We start from the raw sequence: 17,411 nt of genomic DNA on the forward strand, positions 1-17,411 counted from the left end.
GAAAAGACTGAAGTTGTCAAGGATTTCATTTTACTTGGATCCACAATCAACACCCATGGAAGCAGCAGTCAGGAAATCAAAAGACACATCGTGTTGGGCAAATCTGCTGCAAAACACCTCTTTAAACTGTTGAAAAGTAAAGATGTCACTTTAAGGACTAAGGTGCGCCTGACCAAACCCATGATGTTTTCAATCACCTCATACGCATGCAAAAGCTGGATGATGAATAATGAAGACAGAAAAAGAACTGATGCCTTTGAATTGTGGTATTGGCAAAGAATACTGAATATAGCATGTACTGCCAGAAGAATGAACAAATTGGTTTTGGAAGAAGTACAGCCAGAATGCTCCTTAGAAGTAAGGATGGCAAGACTTAGTCTCACATATGTTGGACATGTTATCAGGAGGGACCAGTCCCTGGAGAAGGACATCAAGCTTGGTAAAGTAGAAGGTCAGCGAAAAAGAGGAAAACCCTCAACGATATGATGGATTGACACAGTGGCTGCAACAATGGGATCAAGCATAACAACGACTGCGAGGATGGCGCAGGACCAGGCGTGCTTTCATTCTGTTGTACATAGGGTCGCTATGAGTCAGAACTGACTCGATTGCACCTAACAACACCACTAGACTATATAAAACACAAGGAAAACAAATAGGAAAATGGCAGAAGTTTTCAAATAATTACTTCAAACGTGAATAGATTAAACTTTACAATCAAAAGTCAGAGACTAGATAAAAATACCCAATCTAACTGTATGATGTCAAAAAGACCCACTATAGGTCCAAAGACAAATAGATTGAAAGTGAAAAAACGTAAACAAATATTCTAAGCAAACAGTAATCAAAACAGAGCAAGGGTGGCTATGTTAATTTAAGGCAACATAGACTTTAAGTCAAAAACTGTCACAAGAGATGAAAAAAGACTATTATATAATGATAAAAGGGTCGATTTGGCAAGAAGATATAACAATTATAAACACATGCATCCACCAACAATTCCCCCAAAATAAAAAGTAAATATTGACAGAATTGAAGGGAAATAAATGGTTCTACAGTAATAGTTGGAGACTTCAATACACCACTTTAAATAATGGATAGAACATCCAAACAGGAGATGAATAAGGAAATAGAAGAATAACACTATAAACCATATAGACTAAACAGTATATATACAGAATATTCCATCCAACAATACCAGAATACAAATTCTGCTCAAGCATACATGGCTCATTTTCCAGGGCAGACCATAAGTTAGGTCACAAAACAAGTGTCAATAAATTTTGAAAGATTGAAATCATAGAAAGTATCTTTGATCACAATGGACTGAAACAGAAAACAATAAAAAGGAAAAGTGGAAAACCCACAAGTATGAGGAAATTAAACAACACACTGTAAACAACCAATAGGTCAAAGAGGAAATCACAAGGGAAATTGAAAAAAAAAACTTAGAGAGAAATGAAAATGAAAGTACAACTTATGGGATGCAGTGCTCAGAGAGAAATTTATAGCTGTAAATGCATATGTTAGAAAAGAAGAAAGATTTTAAATAAATAACCTAACTTTACAACTTGACTTACTAGAAAAAGAGAGCAAATTAATTACAAAACTACAATTAGAAAAGAAATAATAAAGATCAGTGTGAAGACAGATGAAATAATAGAAAAACAATAGAGAGAATCAACAAAATCAAAAGTTGGTTCTTTGAAAATACCAATAAAACTCAGAAACCTTTAGCTGGACTAGCAAAAAAAAAGAAAAGACACAAACAACTAAAATAAGAAATGAATGTGCAGACATTGTTACTGACCATACAGAAAGGAAAAGGATTATAAGAAAATATTATGAACTGCACACCAACAAATTAGATAACCTAGATGAAATGGACAAATTCCTAGAAACATATACACTACCTAAATTTACTCAAAAAGAAATAGAAAACTTCAACAGATCCACAAAAGAGATTGTATCTGTAATATAAGCGCCCCTACAAAAAAAGTTCAGGACCAGGTGGCTTCACTTGTGAATTCTACCAAACATATAAAGAATAATTAGCACCAATCATTCTAGTATTTTGTTGAGGATGCAAAAATCCTCAACAAAATACTAGCAAACTAAGTTCAACAGGATATTAAAAGGATTATACACCATAAAGAAGTGAGATGTATCCCAGTAATGCAAGACTGGTTCAAGGAAATCAATCAATGTAATACACTATATTAATGTTGTTGTTGTGTGCTGTTGAGTCAATTCTGACTCATAGTGACCCATATGAGAGAGTAGAACTGCCCCGGAGGGTTTTCTAGACTATAATCTTTAAAGGAGCAAATTACCAGGTCTTTTCTCCCTTGGAGCCGATGGTAGTTCAAACTGCCAACCTTTCAGTTAGCACCTGAGTACTTAACCATTGTGCCACCTGGGCTCCTCACCATGTTAAACAGAATGAGAGAAAAGAACCACATGATCATATCAATTGATGTAGAAAAGGAGTTTGACAAAATCCAACACATTTTCATGATAAAAAACCCTCAGCACACTAGGAATAGGAGGGAAATTCCTCAACATAATAAACCCACAGGTAAGATCATACTCAATGCTGAAAGACTGAAAGCTTTCCCCCATGATCAGGAACAAGACAAGGATTCCTGCTTTTATCACTGCTATCCCACATTGTACTGGGAGTTCTAACCAATGCAATTTGGCAAAAAAAAAAAAAAGGAAATAAAAGGCATAGGTGGGAAAAGAAGATATAAAACTATCTCTATTCACAGACAACATTATCCTATATATGGAAAATTCCAATGTATCCACAAGAAAACTACTAGGGCTGACAGATGAACTCAGCAAAGTTACAGGGTACGATATTATGCATGTGAAAGCTGGACAATGAATAAGGAAGATGAAAGAAGAATTGATGAATTTGGATTATGGTGTTTGCAAAGAACAATGAATATACCATGGACTGCTAGAAGAGCAAACTAATCTGCTTTGGAAGAAGTAGAGACAGAATGCTCCTTAGAAGTGAGGATGGCGAGACTATGTCTCACTTACTTTGGACGTGTTATCAGGAGGGACCAAACCCTGGAGAAGGACATCATGTTTGGTAAAGTAGAAGGTGAGCAAAAAAGAGGAAGACCCCCAACGATATGATGGACACAGTGGCTGCAACAATGGGCTCAAACATAGCAACAGCTGTGAGGATGGTGCAAGACTGGGCAATGTTTTGTTTTCTTATACATGGGGTTGCTATGAGTCGGAACTGATTCAACGGCACCTAACAACAACAAAAACACAGGGTACAAGACTAACACACAGAAATCAGTTGTGTTTCTACATGCCAGTAATGAACAATCTGAAAAGGTAATTAAGAAAACAATTCCATTTACAACAGCATCTCTAAAAATAAAATACCTAGGGATAAGTTTAACCAGGGACGTGAAAGACTTGTATGTTGAAAACTACAAAATGTTGCTGAAAGAAATTAAAAGGTCTAAATAAATGAAAAGACATCCTGTGTTCATGGATTACAGGATTTAATATTGTTAATATGTCAATACTACTGAAAGCAATTTACAGATTCAGCACCATAACTAATTACAACAATAAAAAAATTAAGTAAGGCATTAACATATAAGGACTTTGAAAGACAGTCTAGTAGTTTCTTAGAAAGATAAACATAGGTTAGCTTTCCAGGAATCCAGGAATTGCACTCCGAGGTATTTACCCAAATGAGTTGAAAATGTATATCATACACAAAAAAACCTGCACATGAATATTTACAGCAGCTATATTCATAATTACCAAAAATTGGAAACAACCAAGATGCCCTTCCATAGGTGAATGGATAAAGAAACTGTGGTATATCTATACAATGGAGTACTATTTAGCAATAAAAAGGAGCTATCAAGCTACAAAAATTAAAATACAGATATCAACAGCCTTCATATATCCAAAAAATAAACAGGTAAAGGACATAATGGGAAATTAAATACATTTATAATAGCAACAAATAAGATTCAACATCAAGGAATAAATTTAAGATAATGTACAAAATCTACAGGAGAAAAACTTTAAAATACTTCTGAAAGACATAAAATTAGAACTGAACAGAAAAAGACAGTCTGTTAATGGATAAGACCCCTAAATATCACAGAGACGTCAGTTCTCATTCAGTTAATTTATAAATTTAATGTAATCCCAATAAAAATATAAAGATTTTTGGTGAATTAGACAAGTTCATACGAAATTCATACAGTAAAACACACATGGAACAATAATAGCCACGAAATCACTGGGGGGAGAACTACAAGGAGATAATAGCTGTATCAGATATTAAAGCATACTACAAACTGTGTATAATTAACTCAGTGTGGTACTGGCACATGAACAAACTGATGAAACAGAATAGAAAGCCCAGAAATAGACCCAAATATATATGGAAATTCAGTGTATGATAAAACCAAGGCTCTGAACCTGTTCGAAATGGTTCAGTCATGGCTGATGGGCAGTGTACTTGTTGCACAGCCACCGAATCTTTTGCCCTGTGGATTTTGTCCTGAGTAGGAAATAGCGCTGCCCTGCTCAAAGATGGCAGCCAACCCTGCCACTCTAAATGTGCCATTGCCCATATTCCTGCCAATAATCCAGTCTCTCGCATCATGCCTGATGCCAGAAAGTTTCAGGAGCCTAATGTGGGAGATTGTATTATTGGCAGTAATCTGGACAGCTACACACATTCAAAGCAAGCCGGTTGAGCCATCTTTGAATGTGTCAACGCTGTTTCCTACTCCGGACAAAATCTGCCTCACAAGAGAGTTGGTTGCTATGCAGTGCGTACACTACCCTTGTTTCCATCAGCCATGAATGAACTGTTTCAAGCCGGCTTGAAGCCCTGGATAAAAGTGACATCTCAAATTACTAAGACAAAGATAAGACATTTTATTAAATGGTGCCAGGACAACTGATGAGGCATCTGGAAAAAGATAACATCAAATCTATATGGTATACCATACAGAAAAATAAACGCCAAACCAGCACCGTTCCAACAGAAACAAAATGAAAGCCACAAATGCAAGCCACACGTGTAACTTCAAGTTTTGTAGTAGCCACATTAAGAAAAGTAAAAAGAAACAGGTAAAATTAATTTTAATGATGTATTTTTTTGAACCCAGTATGTACAAAATATTATCTCAGTAAGTAATAAATACACAAAAAAATTATTGAGATATTTTACACTTTTTTGGTAGTAAGCCTTCAAAATCCAGTGTGTATTTTACACTTACATCTTACTTTGAACTGGCCACATTTGAAGTGCTAAATAGCCACATGTGGCTACTGGCTCCTGTATGCAAAATGAATCTGGGATCTACTGTAAAAATGAAGCTATACCCATACTAGAAGAAAACAAGAACGAATTCCTCTTTAACCTTGGTCAGGGAAAGGCTTTCTAACTATGAGTTAAAATCCATAGGCAAGAAAAGAAAATACATTTCACTACATGAAAGTAAATTAAAATTTTACATGGCAAAAAACTCTAAGTCAATGGAACTAAAAATTTGGAAGAATATAGCTGCAATTTATATCACAGATAAAGAGTTAATATGAATATTATATGTACACACAGAGACACAGAACCCTTAAAAATTGAGGAACAATAAGTACATGAAGTGGTTTTTTAAAAACCAAAAGGCAAGAGAATGAAATGATAAGCCACAGGCTGGGAGAAAATATTTGCAAAACACATATCTGATAAAGGACTTGTGTCCCAAATACATAAATAATTCTTAACACTCAATTATAAAAGGGGGAAAAAAAACTCAATTACAAAATGGGCAAAAGATCTGAACAGACATTTCACCAAAGATGTACAAATGGCAAATAAGCATATAAAAAGAAGTGAACATCATGTCATTACAGACTTGAATACTAAAATAACAATGAGATAACACTACACACCTATTAAAATGGCTCAAGTCCAAAACACTGACAACTCCAAATGCTAACAAGGATGTGAAGCAACAAGAACTCTCACTGATTCACTTTGGAAGACAGTCTGTCAGTTTCTCACAAAACTAACATACTCTTACCATATGATCCAGCAATCACGTTTCTTGATTTTTACCCAAATGAGTTGAAAACTTATTTCTACACAAAACCTGCACATGAATACTTATGGTAGAATAACTGCCAAAAATTGGAAGCAATCAAAAGATGAATGGATAAACTGTGGTAATCCACACAACTGATTATTATTTATCGATACAAATACATGGGCTAAAGTCACAAGAAGACATGGAAGATCCTTTAAATGCCTATTGCAAAGAGGCAAAACTATGGAGGTAGTGAAAACATCAGTGGTTGCCAGGGTTCAGAGGGATGGTAGGAGGAAATGGTGAATAGGTGGAGCCCAAAAGATTTTTAGGGCAGTGAAAATATTCTGTATAATTCTATAATGCTGGATATATGACATTATGCATTTGTCAAAACCCATAGGACTGTACAACACAAAGAGTGAACCCACTATAAACTACGGACTTTAGTTACATATGATAAAGATAAAAGATAAATAACTCTAGTTAATTTGTTTTCCACAGGGATATGGGTTAACAACTCTGAAACTATGTGTATTCTAATATCGAGCAAATAAAGTATTATAGGTAATGACAATTATAGGCAAATAAAGTATTATAGGTAATGTATCAATATTGGTTCATAAATTGTAACCAATGTATCATACTAATGTAAGATGTTACTAATAGAAGAAACTGTGTAGACGGAACAGGCCATATGTGGAAACTCTCTATACTTTCTGCTGTAATTTTGCTGTAAACCTAAAACTGCTACAAAGAATGAAGTCGAATAAAAAAAACTGAGGAACAAAGAACCAAAAAACCACATAGAAAAATAAGCAAAGAGATGAATAGGCAATTTATAGAAAAAGGTATTAAAATACCCTTAAATATATATGAAGACATTTAAACTAATTTATAATGAAAGAAATGCAATTTTTAAAAAATGCTAAGATACCATTTCTCACCTATCACATTGATGAGAATTAAAAACAAACAAGCAAACAAGCAAAAAGCCTACCACATTCTGTTGATGAAGCTATAGAAAACAGTGACTCACTCTTATACATAGGAGGGAATGCAAATTGGTACAATTCTGGAGGACAATTGGCAATATCAACAAAACTACATTTGTACTCACCTTTAAACCAAGGCATCTGACTTCTAGGAATCTGCCCAGAAGATGAACCTCCAACAAGGTTATTAGTTGCAGCACTGTTCTAACGAAAAAGTATCAGAAAAATACCTTAATGACTATACATAAAAGTGTGGTGGAATAAACTATGGTACATCCACACAATGGAATACTATGCAGCTGTAAGAAAAATTTTAAAAAAGGTCTTCACGAATAGACACAGAATAACTTTCAGAAGAAATTAAGAGAAAAAGTACAGCGTATTATGTGTAGTATGCTACCTTTTATTTCAGAAAAGAAGGGGATATAATGAAACAAACCTGTTACTGCTCATAGTGCAAATAGAAACACTGGAAGGATAAATCAGAAACTAATTAGATTGTTTAGTTGCAAGGGGTGGGTAAAAACAGAGACAAAGAACAGAGGAATGATGACAGGGTAGAAGAGATGATGGAGAGTGACACTTCTCTGGAGAATAATTTTTTTGTTTAATAGTTCTTACTTTTCTAAAACCAAACCAAACGTAAGTAACTAAAATCAACAAGGATTGGAGTACTCAAAACGGAATACAAATAGTAACAAGTGAATTTAACTATACTACAAATGAACAACAAAACCACGCTGAAAAAACTAATTTATGTAAGTATAGACAATATTTTGATATGTACTCTAAGCCTAAAGATAAAAGATAAATAACTCTAAGTTAATAAATTTGTTTTCCACAGGGATATGGTTAGCAACTCTGAAACTACTTTATGTGCATTCTAATATTGAGCAAACAAAGTATTATAAGTGATGACAGCTAGGTTTCTCACTATTAGAGAAACGAACAGCAAATAAAGAAAGGGGGAAAGCTAAAATGAACCCTGTGGCATTGGACTAGGATCAGAAATACAAGTATGATCTCAGAGTTTTTAACATATATAGACATACATATAGAAATAGATACAAATATGTGTTTTTGTGTGTCCATACACACATATACGTCCTAGCTCTGTCACTTTGAGGGCCCAGTAGCAATACCAAGAACAAAAATTCCACACTTGTAGTCAAATCAGTTCTGATTCATGGTAACGCTATGTGTGCAGAGTAGAACTGCCTTCCATAGGGTATTGCCAGGCCTACACATTTCTTAGCTCTGTCCACTTTGAGGGCTCAGTAGCAATAAGCACACGATGCCTAGATCTTGGTTTCTAAAGAGCATTTTCCAATAATAAGAACTAAGGTTCCTCAGAGAAATAGGCAGATTCTGGGCTGTGGCAGGGAAAGTAGAGTTGATCCTGGACCACTGCCAGAAAGTAAGGAAATGTTCAAAAAATGACGGGGCATTTCCTGAAAAAATACAGGAACCAACTTAAGGGAGCTCTAAATAACCATATCTGGTATAATTTGAGCAACAAAATAAAAAACAAATAGTAATATCCATTCAACTATAGTGATATAAATAATTTAATAAATAGATAATGGGGAGACAAGGGAAAGCTATTTCTTACAGAATTCCAATTAATAAATACAGAAGGAATGGCTGGAACAGAAAATCACTATTTGGTAAACACAATAGTAATAACTATTACAGGTAATAACTATCAATGGATGCTAAATTCCTGGGCAAAATTAGGTTGATAAACAGAATATGTGAATGTTGTTGTTAGGTGCCGTCGAGTTGGTTCTGACTCATAGTGACCCTATGTACAACAGAAAGAAAATACTGCCCGGTCCTGTGCCATCCTCACAATCGTTTTTATTCTTGAGCCCATTTGCAGCCACTGTGTCAATCCATCTCATTGAGGGTCTTCCTCTTTTTCCGCTGACCCTCTACTTTACCAAGCGTGATGTCCTTCTCCAGGAACTGATCCCTCCTGATAACATGTCCAAAGCACGTGAGACACTGTCTCGCCATCCTTGATTCTAAGAAGCATTCTGGCTGTACTTCTTCCAAGATCAATTTGTTTGTTCTTCTCGCAGTCCATGGTATATTCAATATTCTTCGCTAACACCATAATTCAACATCAATTCTTCAGTCTTCCTTATTCATTGCCCAGCTTTCACATGCACGTGAGGCATATCTGCATAGTCTCAAATTATCTCCCTATGGGAAACTTACCAATTACAAAGAATAAAATAGTTACTTTAGAGTGGGGAAAACTGAAAGACAACATCTTCAACATAAAAAATAAAACAAAAATCTTCAAACTAAAAACAAGATCAGTGTATTTTATTGTATGCAAATTAACATCAATATAAACATTAAAAAATATGAAATCTGTAAAAATGGCATGGCGTCAGACCTTGTCTAAGGGGGAGAGAGAAGAATCATCATTAATATCAGCTCAAGGCTGATTCCTATGAGGTGAAGGTCAAACTCACCGTCACCCTCCAACCTTTTTACCAATTCTGACACCAGCCATCCCTCCCACTACACTCTCTACTTCTCTTCTGTGTTCAGTAATTCATTGCAATGGCCACACAGAACTCACAGACCATACTCACGATCATGGGGTTTATTAGGGAAGTAATTGGTTACAATTCAAGATCAAGATCAATGTGGAAGTAACAGGAGCAACTCAGGAGACAGTTCTTTGATCAGGACAACTTCTTGACTGCTGTCTCCAGGCCCTCACTCTCAGCCTGGGCCCCCGCTCGTGGGTCTGGCCTCTGCCCTGGCTTGGGCAAATGTTACAAAGCTTTTTAGCTCTGTTGATAAGTACCCGGAGGCACCCCACTCCACCAGGAAGTGTCCTGCCTGAAAGTGCTCAGCTCCCCTCACTCAGTGGGTCTCTGCCAAGTGCCTGGAGGTGCTCCATTCTGCCAGCAAGCCAGCAAGCCTCCTGCCCAAAGGCTCTCAGCTCTCTCACTCTGTGGGCTGGAAGCCCACTGCACAGTCTTGTACCGGTCTCCTGGTTCTGCTGCTGCTGGACTGTGTCATGCTTGCTGCCGCTTCTCACCATCTCCGGTATTACAGCTCTGCCTCCTGGGTCTAGGAGGTTCTCAGTGCAGAGACCTAGGATCCAAAGGACATGCTCCACTCCTGGGTCTTCTTCATGGTAGTGAGGCCCCCTCCAACCTCTGGGATTGATTCCCTTTAAGCCTAGTGGGGATGGCAAAATTGACCAATCCCCTATAAGGGTTCCGCACACCTTATCTGCATAGTCTCATCCCCACAAGGGTTTCATACACCTTATTTGCATTAGTAGGTTGTCCAATCACCTTGGTGGGCCACAAGCACTTTATACCCATAGTTCCACCCAATCATTTTGTGGGAGTTACAAGACCATGGCTAGAAGGGCCATATAATAGCAATTCATTGCACCGCAAAATCACATATACTCGAGGCTTTTCACTGCAGCCTTATTTTTAACAGCCGAAGATTGTAAGAAAATTAAACTTAGGTTGGATTGAACAAGTAAAAATCTGTCCAGCCATTCATGAAACTGGAGTAAGGAAAATGACAAAGATAGCTGCACAGTTACCATAGAACAGTTACTTTTCCCCAATGCAGAAGGCAGCTCTAATGACCCCTTCTTTGAGTTACTATTGATTTCTTACTGAGAATCTTTGAATCAGAAAAGGGTTTGGTTTCCAGCAAAGGGTCTGGTTTTTGGTTTGAAGAATCTTTGTTTTCTAAATTCAGAAACTATCAGAAATTAGCTGTTTGAACGTATATCAGTAAGATTGAAACATTCCATCTGTCTTTTTTTTTTTTTTTCTGAACACAGAGTCTTGATTTACAACTTAGGCACTAAGCTTCAGATAAAGGGTTCCTGGGCACAACATTCCACATCTATCTTAATTTCACTGTTTAAAGAAATAGGACTCTGGGTGATTGGCAGTCCTGCTTTGCTTTGAAACTATCAAAACCCTGCTTCAATTAAATTTCATCTAAATTCCACCCTTCCTCAGAATCCAATAATAACTCTTCCTTTTGCTTTGTTTGTTGAGGCACCCATGGTTTCTCTGCTCTGCAGTCTCCCTCATTGCAACAAGTCACAAAACCTGATTTTGTCAGACTATAGGTTTGTTCATGCTGTTCTTAGGCTCTTTGGCTAGGATAATTGGAGGCAACATAAATTCTATCCAGAAGAGACAGGTTGAATAAAGTATCATACATCCATTAATGAAGGGCTCTTCAGCCAGAAAAAAGGGTAAGGGAGATAACTAATGAACTAATATAGACTGATTCCTAGTATATATTATTACATGGGAAAAAGTACATTCATGTGACAATAACATGACTGATAAATAAATGGGGCGGGGGGCGGAGGGGAAAATATTTCCGATAAACACCGAAAGGTTAAACCAGAAACTAAACAGGAATGGTTAGCTGGTGGCGGTGATTTTTAATCAAGCACAGGAACTGTGTGAGGAAATGAGCATTCTGAATATACCTTTTTATACAGTTTTTTTGACTTCTGAACCATGTAAAGATTTTATAAAGCAATACACTAATTCAAAATGAAAGCAAATCGTAAAATTAAATGCAAACAAACACAAATAACAGTATATCAAAGTGATGACCATGCAGAGAAGAGAGTTAGGGTTCAAGGAAATGTTAGAGCCCGAGTTTAAGGAAATGTTTGAGCACAGCGCTCTTAAGTTTATATCCTTACTAGAAATCTATACTCTATAATAAGGACATAAAGAAATGCAAAGAAACACAATACTTTACTGAGTAACTTTACAGTTGGTAGTGATATTGGTATGTTTTTGAAAATACTCTATAGACATCATAGGGTAAAATAAATAATATAGTGATGTTATTAGGAACCAAGGTGTTTATTATAAAGGAGACACAAATATAAAATAAGAGAAAGTATGAAAATAACCTTATAATGTTACATTTGTACTGGGAATAAACCAAAACCCATTACGGTGGAGTCAATTCTGACTCATACGGATCCTATAGAACAGAGCACAACTGCCCCCTAGGGTTTTCAAGGCTGTATTCTTTTCGGAAGCAGACTGCTACATCTTTCTAGGTGGAATAGCCCACCTTCCAGTTAGCAGCCAGGCGCTTAACCACTGTGCAACCAGGGCTCCTTGTACTGGGAATAGAGTATGAATATACGATGTAAGAAAATATATATCCTTGATGTCTACTTAAAGGCCCAGACACAATTATATGCCGGTAGCATTGAACACATATATCGCACAGATCTTGCTTTCTAAAAGGAACCAGGTCTTTTAGAGGAATGGTTGATTCCAGGTATAGAACAGGAAAGTACAAAAAGTGTAGAACCAGGGACAATTCTGCACTCAAAAGAGTGATAGGGTTGTGTCAAAGGGACACAGGAAGCCTCTTCGAAGGGCCACCCTTGGCCAAAATCCAAAAACCAAACCCGTTGCCGTCCAGTCGATTCCGACTCATAACCTTTTGGTTAGCAGTAGTAGCACTTAACCGCTACGCCACCACGGTTTCCACCCTTGGCCAGATGTGGGACAATTCGAGCACCAAAACGAATCACAGCAACTGATTATAATGTAGTGAAAGAAACAAAGAAAACCCCAAGAATACACTGTGATACTTCCAAAAGAACAGAGGGGGGAAAAAGAGAGAGAGAAGGAAAGCTCTTGTTCATAGGAAACTGCCAGTTAGAATGAGAAGCAATGACAGAGAAAGCCAGAGCAATTCCACCCGGTGCTCATCGGAACACGCTAGAATCGCCTGACCGCTAAGGACAGGACGACACTAAGGCCACGGCCTCTGTGATTCACAACGGAGTTGCTTTTCTTTCTGGAGAACGGCCACAAATGCTGTTTTGGTGGCTTCTGAAGGAAAGAGCACAGCTGATGTAAAGGCTTCGCTGAATGCGCCCTGACCACATTTCCCGTCCCGCCTCCTCCAAGGACCGACGCTCAGAGCCGCCGCGCGACCCCGGCAGCTCCCGATGAGGCGAAAAGGGCCAGATCTCGGATGAAGGGCCACGGCTAGAGAGCGCTCGTGGAAGGCAGGGCAGACCCGAACGGCGCATGACTCCAGGATGAGTGTCCTTGGACCCTGCACCACCCACGTTGCCCCCCGCCCCCGGCTCCCGCTGCGCTGCACCTGGGCACGGCCAGATGCGGAGATACGCGAAAACTTACCTCAGTCAGACGCTGACAGGAGCGCGCCGTAAGATGGCCGCCGGCTGGGACGCGCACGCTCAGACGCGCAGCCCACCTGGGGTTCTGCGCTGTACACAGCGTAAGGACCCGGACTTCGGAGGTTGCTGCGAGCCTGGCGGTGGTCACTCTCCCCGCTGTGAGCTGAGGAGAAATACTTTTTCCTCCCGGAAAGATGCAGCTGGATCATTTGTTACTGAGCCTAGAGCTCCTGGCACTGGGTGGGGAGGGAGGGCGCGGTGCATAAAAATTAGCACTAGGAGAGCACAGTCCACCCTAAGTCGTGGTTTGAATCCTGATCGTGTCATTTTCACGTGTTAGCTTTGGAAACTCTAGGACCCAATTTCCTTATAAAATGAGACAATAGCAGTATCTACCTTACAGAGATTGCTGACGATTGACTGAATTAACAGCAACTTTGGTGGTACAGTGGTTAAGAGCTCAGGCTACTAACCAAAAGGTCAGTGGTTTGAATCCACCAGCCGCTCCTTAGACACCCTATAGGGCAGTTCTACTCTGTCTTATAGGGTCTCTGTGAGTCAGAGTAGAGACGCTATGTGACAGAGTGGAATTGCCCCATAGGGTTTTCTTGCCTGTAATCCAGGTCTTTCTCTTGCAGAGCTGCTAGCTGGGTTCAAACCGCCAACCTTTCAGTTAGCAGTTGAGCACTTACTTAATTATTGCACCACCAGGGCTCCTTGTCTGATACATAGAAGGCAATATTTTTCACCTTAGGAAAAGGAAAGAGAAAAACAGCCCTATGTAGTAAATTACACAACAAATTAGGTCTTTGTCCTTGATTCCGGGGAGATAACCTCTAAACCCTTGAAATCTCCCGAATGACTGGAATACCTCTGATGTTCATGGAGGACTCCAGAACACACCTTATAAAAAACCAAAAAACCCGTTGCTGTCGAGTTGATAGTGACCCTATACGACAGCGTAGAACTTCCGCATAGGGTTTCCAAGGAGCAGCTGGTGGATTCCAGCTGTCGCCCTTTGGTTAGCAGCTGTAGCTCTTAACCACTAACCACCAGGGCTCTGAACACACCTTATAGCATATCTTAAAGGGACCACTCAGGGTGTGAGGCTCAGAAGACCTATTAGCCAGACCTCCACTTGACCTGATGGCACTTGCCTTCTACCAAAAGGTTGGCGGTTCAAACTCACCAGTCTGCTTCCACAAAGATTAAAACCCATTGCTGTCGAGTCAATTCCACCTCATAGCAACCCTATAGGACAGAGTGGAACCGCCCCACAGGGTTTCCAACGAGTGGCAAGTGGATTCTAACTGCTAACCTTTTGGTTAGCAGCCACTGCTCTTAACCACTATGCCACCGCTGTTTCTCTTAAAGACTATAGCCTTGGAAACCCTATGCGGGCAATTCTACTCTGTCCTATAGGATAACTATGAGTCGGAATCTACTCGACGGCGTGCAACAACATGTTTAAGTTCATAAGAAACTGCCATCTGTTTTTCCAAGGGGTTATAACATTTTGTATCCCCACCAATGGCATGTGATAATTCCAGTTGCTGCTCGGATTAGGAGAACCTTCTTTATGGAGGAATCTAGCACACTTCTGCTTGCTACTGGCTTCAGGGGAGGAAATTCAGGTGAACAGCTCACTGTCGGGCAGTCCCATATTTCCTTTTCAGAGAGTTTGGGATTTAGCAATCTGGATAAGGCCACAGGTCCAAACGTGTGGGGTTCCAGGCTGTGCCACCACTGCTCAAACAGAGCTGGAGAAAGCTTGCAGTTTCCAGGTGCTGTGCCCTGCAGGAGCCCAGCATTGTAGAACCAGCAGGAAGCAACGTGGTAGGGGAAGTGCCCTCTCCAGAAGCCTGGCAAGTGATCACACTGAAGCCAGAAAGGGCTGCCCCTTCTTCCTCCAGTGACTTTCATTGTCCTACATACACTGGTAACTGACAAAAGAGAACTAAAGGCCCAGCTCCATTATCACAGAGCAAGTAAAAATAGTGTTTGCAGCAGAGAAGTTGATAACCAGGACAATGGTAAAAGCATGGCTTCATCTCATGTTGGTTTTCTGTGAGTGACAGAGCAGTCCCTAGCAACACCAAGGCTTAGTTCTTGGCACCCAACTTGATCTCTCACCCATCAGGGGCATAAAGTGTCTGTCTGTGTAACTGTCTGCTTCCAATGCCAACTCTAAATATCTTCTGACACCACAAATGCAGTTTTTTTTGCTCTAACCACCAGGAGCTAGGTCTGCACGGATGTCTATCATGGACCAGCAAGCTCCTTTGATTTTTTATTGGGATTTAATTCCCTAGGGTGATTGATTGAATCACTGGTCACATGACTGAACTCACTTTCCAGCCCCCTTCCTTCCTTGGAGGTCTGGCAGAACCCTATTGCTGATGAGTGTATTCTGACTCATAGCAACCCGATAGGACAGAGTAGAACTGCCCCATAGGATTTCTAAGGCTGTAAATCTTTATGGAAGCAGACTGCCACAACTTTCTCCCACAGAGCAGCTGGTGGGTTTAAACCACCAACCTTTTGGTTATTAACTGAGCACTTAACCACTGTGTCACCAGGGCTACTTAAGTTAAACATATATCTACATATGCTTGCCATATGACATAACAATCCCCATTTTTATGTTCACATGAAAGCCTGTGCATGAATATTCACGTCAGTTTTATTCATAAAACTGGAAACAACTCAAATATCCTTCAACTTATAAATACACCAACTGTGGTATTCTACACAATGGAGTACTACACAGCAGTAAAAAGGAAAAGACTCTCAATACATTCATCAGCACAGATAAATCTCAAATGCGTTATGCCAAATTAAAGGAGCCAGAATAAAAAAGCTACATGCTACATGATATGTGTAGGGATGGTTGCCAAGGAATCATGGTGAGGGGGAGGTTTGAAGAAAAAGAGGCAGCACTAGGGAGTTTATTGGAGGGAAGAGAGGTACTGACTGTACTTTCATTGTACTAGGTACCACAAATGTACCTACCAGAAAAATGTTTACCTGCGGTAACAGAAAGATGTTTACCTGTGTTTTATTGACTATGCAAAGGCATTTCATTGTGTGGATCATAACAAATTATGGATAACCTTGCAAAGATTGGGAATTCCAGAACACTTAATTGTACTCATGAGGAACATGTACATAGACCAAGAGGCAGTCGTTCCACAGAATAAGGGGTTACTGCATGGTTTAAAATAAGGAAAAGTGTGCATCAGGGTTGTATCCTTTCGCCATACTTATTCAATTTGTATGCTGAGCAAATAATCCAAGAAGCCGGACTATATGAAGAAAAACAGGGCATCAGGATTGGTAGAAGACTCATTAACAACCTGTGATATGCAGATGACACAACCTTGCTTGCATAAAGTGAAGAGGACTTGAAGCACTTATTGATGAAGATCAAAGACTACAGCCTTCAGTATGGATTACACCCCAACATAAAGAAAACAAAAATCCTCACAGCTGGATCAATAAGCAACATCATGATAAATGGAGAAAATATTGAAGTTGTCAAGGAGTTCATTTTACTTGGATCCACAATCAACACCCATGCAAGCAGCAGTCAAGAAATCAAAAGACACATTGCATTGGGCAAATTGCTGCAAAAGACCTCTTTAAAGTGTTAAAAAGCAAAGACGTCGCTTTGAGGACTAAGGTGCACCTGACCTAAGCCATGGTATTTTCAATTGCCTCATATACATGCGAAAGTGGGACAATAAATAAGGAAGACCGAAGAAGAATTGACGCCTTTGAATTCTAGTGTTGGCAAAGAATATTGAATGGACTGCCAGAAGAAGGAACAAATCTGACTTGGAAGAAGTACAGCCAGAATTCCCCTTAGAAACAAGGATGGCGAAACTTTGTTTCCTGTACTTTGGACATGTTATCAGGAGGGACCAGTGCCTGGAGAAGCACATCATGCTTGGTAAAGTAGAGGGTCAGTGAAAAAGAGGAAGATCCTCAAGGAGATGGATTGACACAGTGGCTGTAACGATGGGCTCAAACATAGCAACTATTGTGAGGATGGCACAGGCTCCGACAGCATTTCGTTCTGTTGTACACAGGGTCTCTATGAGTCAGAACCAACTCGATGGCACCTAA

At 39.3% G+C, this 17,411-nt stretch overlaps 1 protein-coding gene and 1 long non-coding RNA gene across 2 annotated transcripts in view; one reads left to right on the forward strand and one right to left on the reverse strand.

Moving 5' to 3' along the window:
- Positions 1-13,315, reverse strand: part of LOC111820957 (uncharacterized) — a 14,877-nt gene extending 1,562 nt beyond the window's left edge. The window contains exons 1-2 of the long non-coding RNA XR_002824450.1: positions 13,285-13,315; positions 7,210-7,288 (exon numbers count right to left, since the gene is read on the reverse strand). This is a non-coding gene — a long non-coding RNA (uncharacterized LOC111820957). The remainder of the gene's footprint in view (positions 1-7,209; positions 7,289-13,284) is intronic.
- The window catches only part of LOC101344790 (zinc finger protein 420), a 347,019-nt gene that overhangs the window by 241,219 nt on the left and 88,389 nt on the right, over positions 1-17,411 (forward strand). The gene's annotated exons all lie outside the window — the stretch shown is intronic.

Source organism: Trichechus manatus, unplaced genomic scaffold, assembly GCF_000243295.1.
Source record: "Trichechus manatus latirostris isolate Lorelei unplaced genomic scaffold, TriManLat1.0 scaffold00057, whole genome shotgun sequence".
Taxonomy (NCBI): Eukaryota; Metazoa; Chordata; class Mammalia; order Sirenia; family Trichechidae; genus Trichechus; species Trichechus manatus.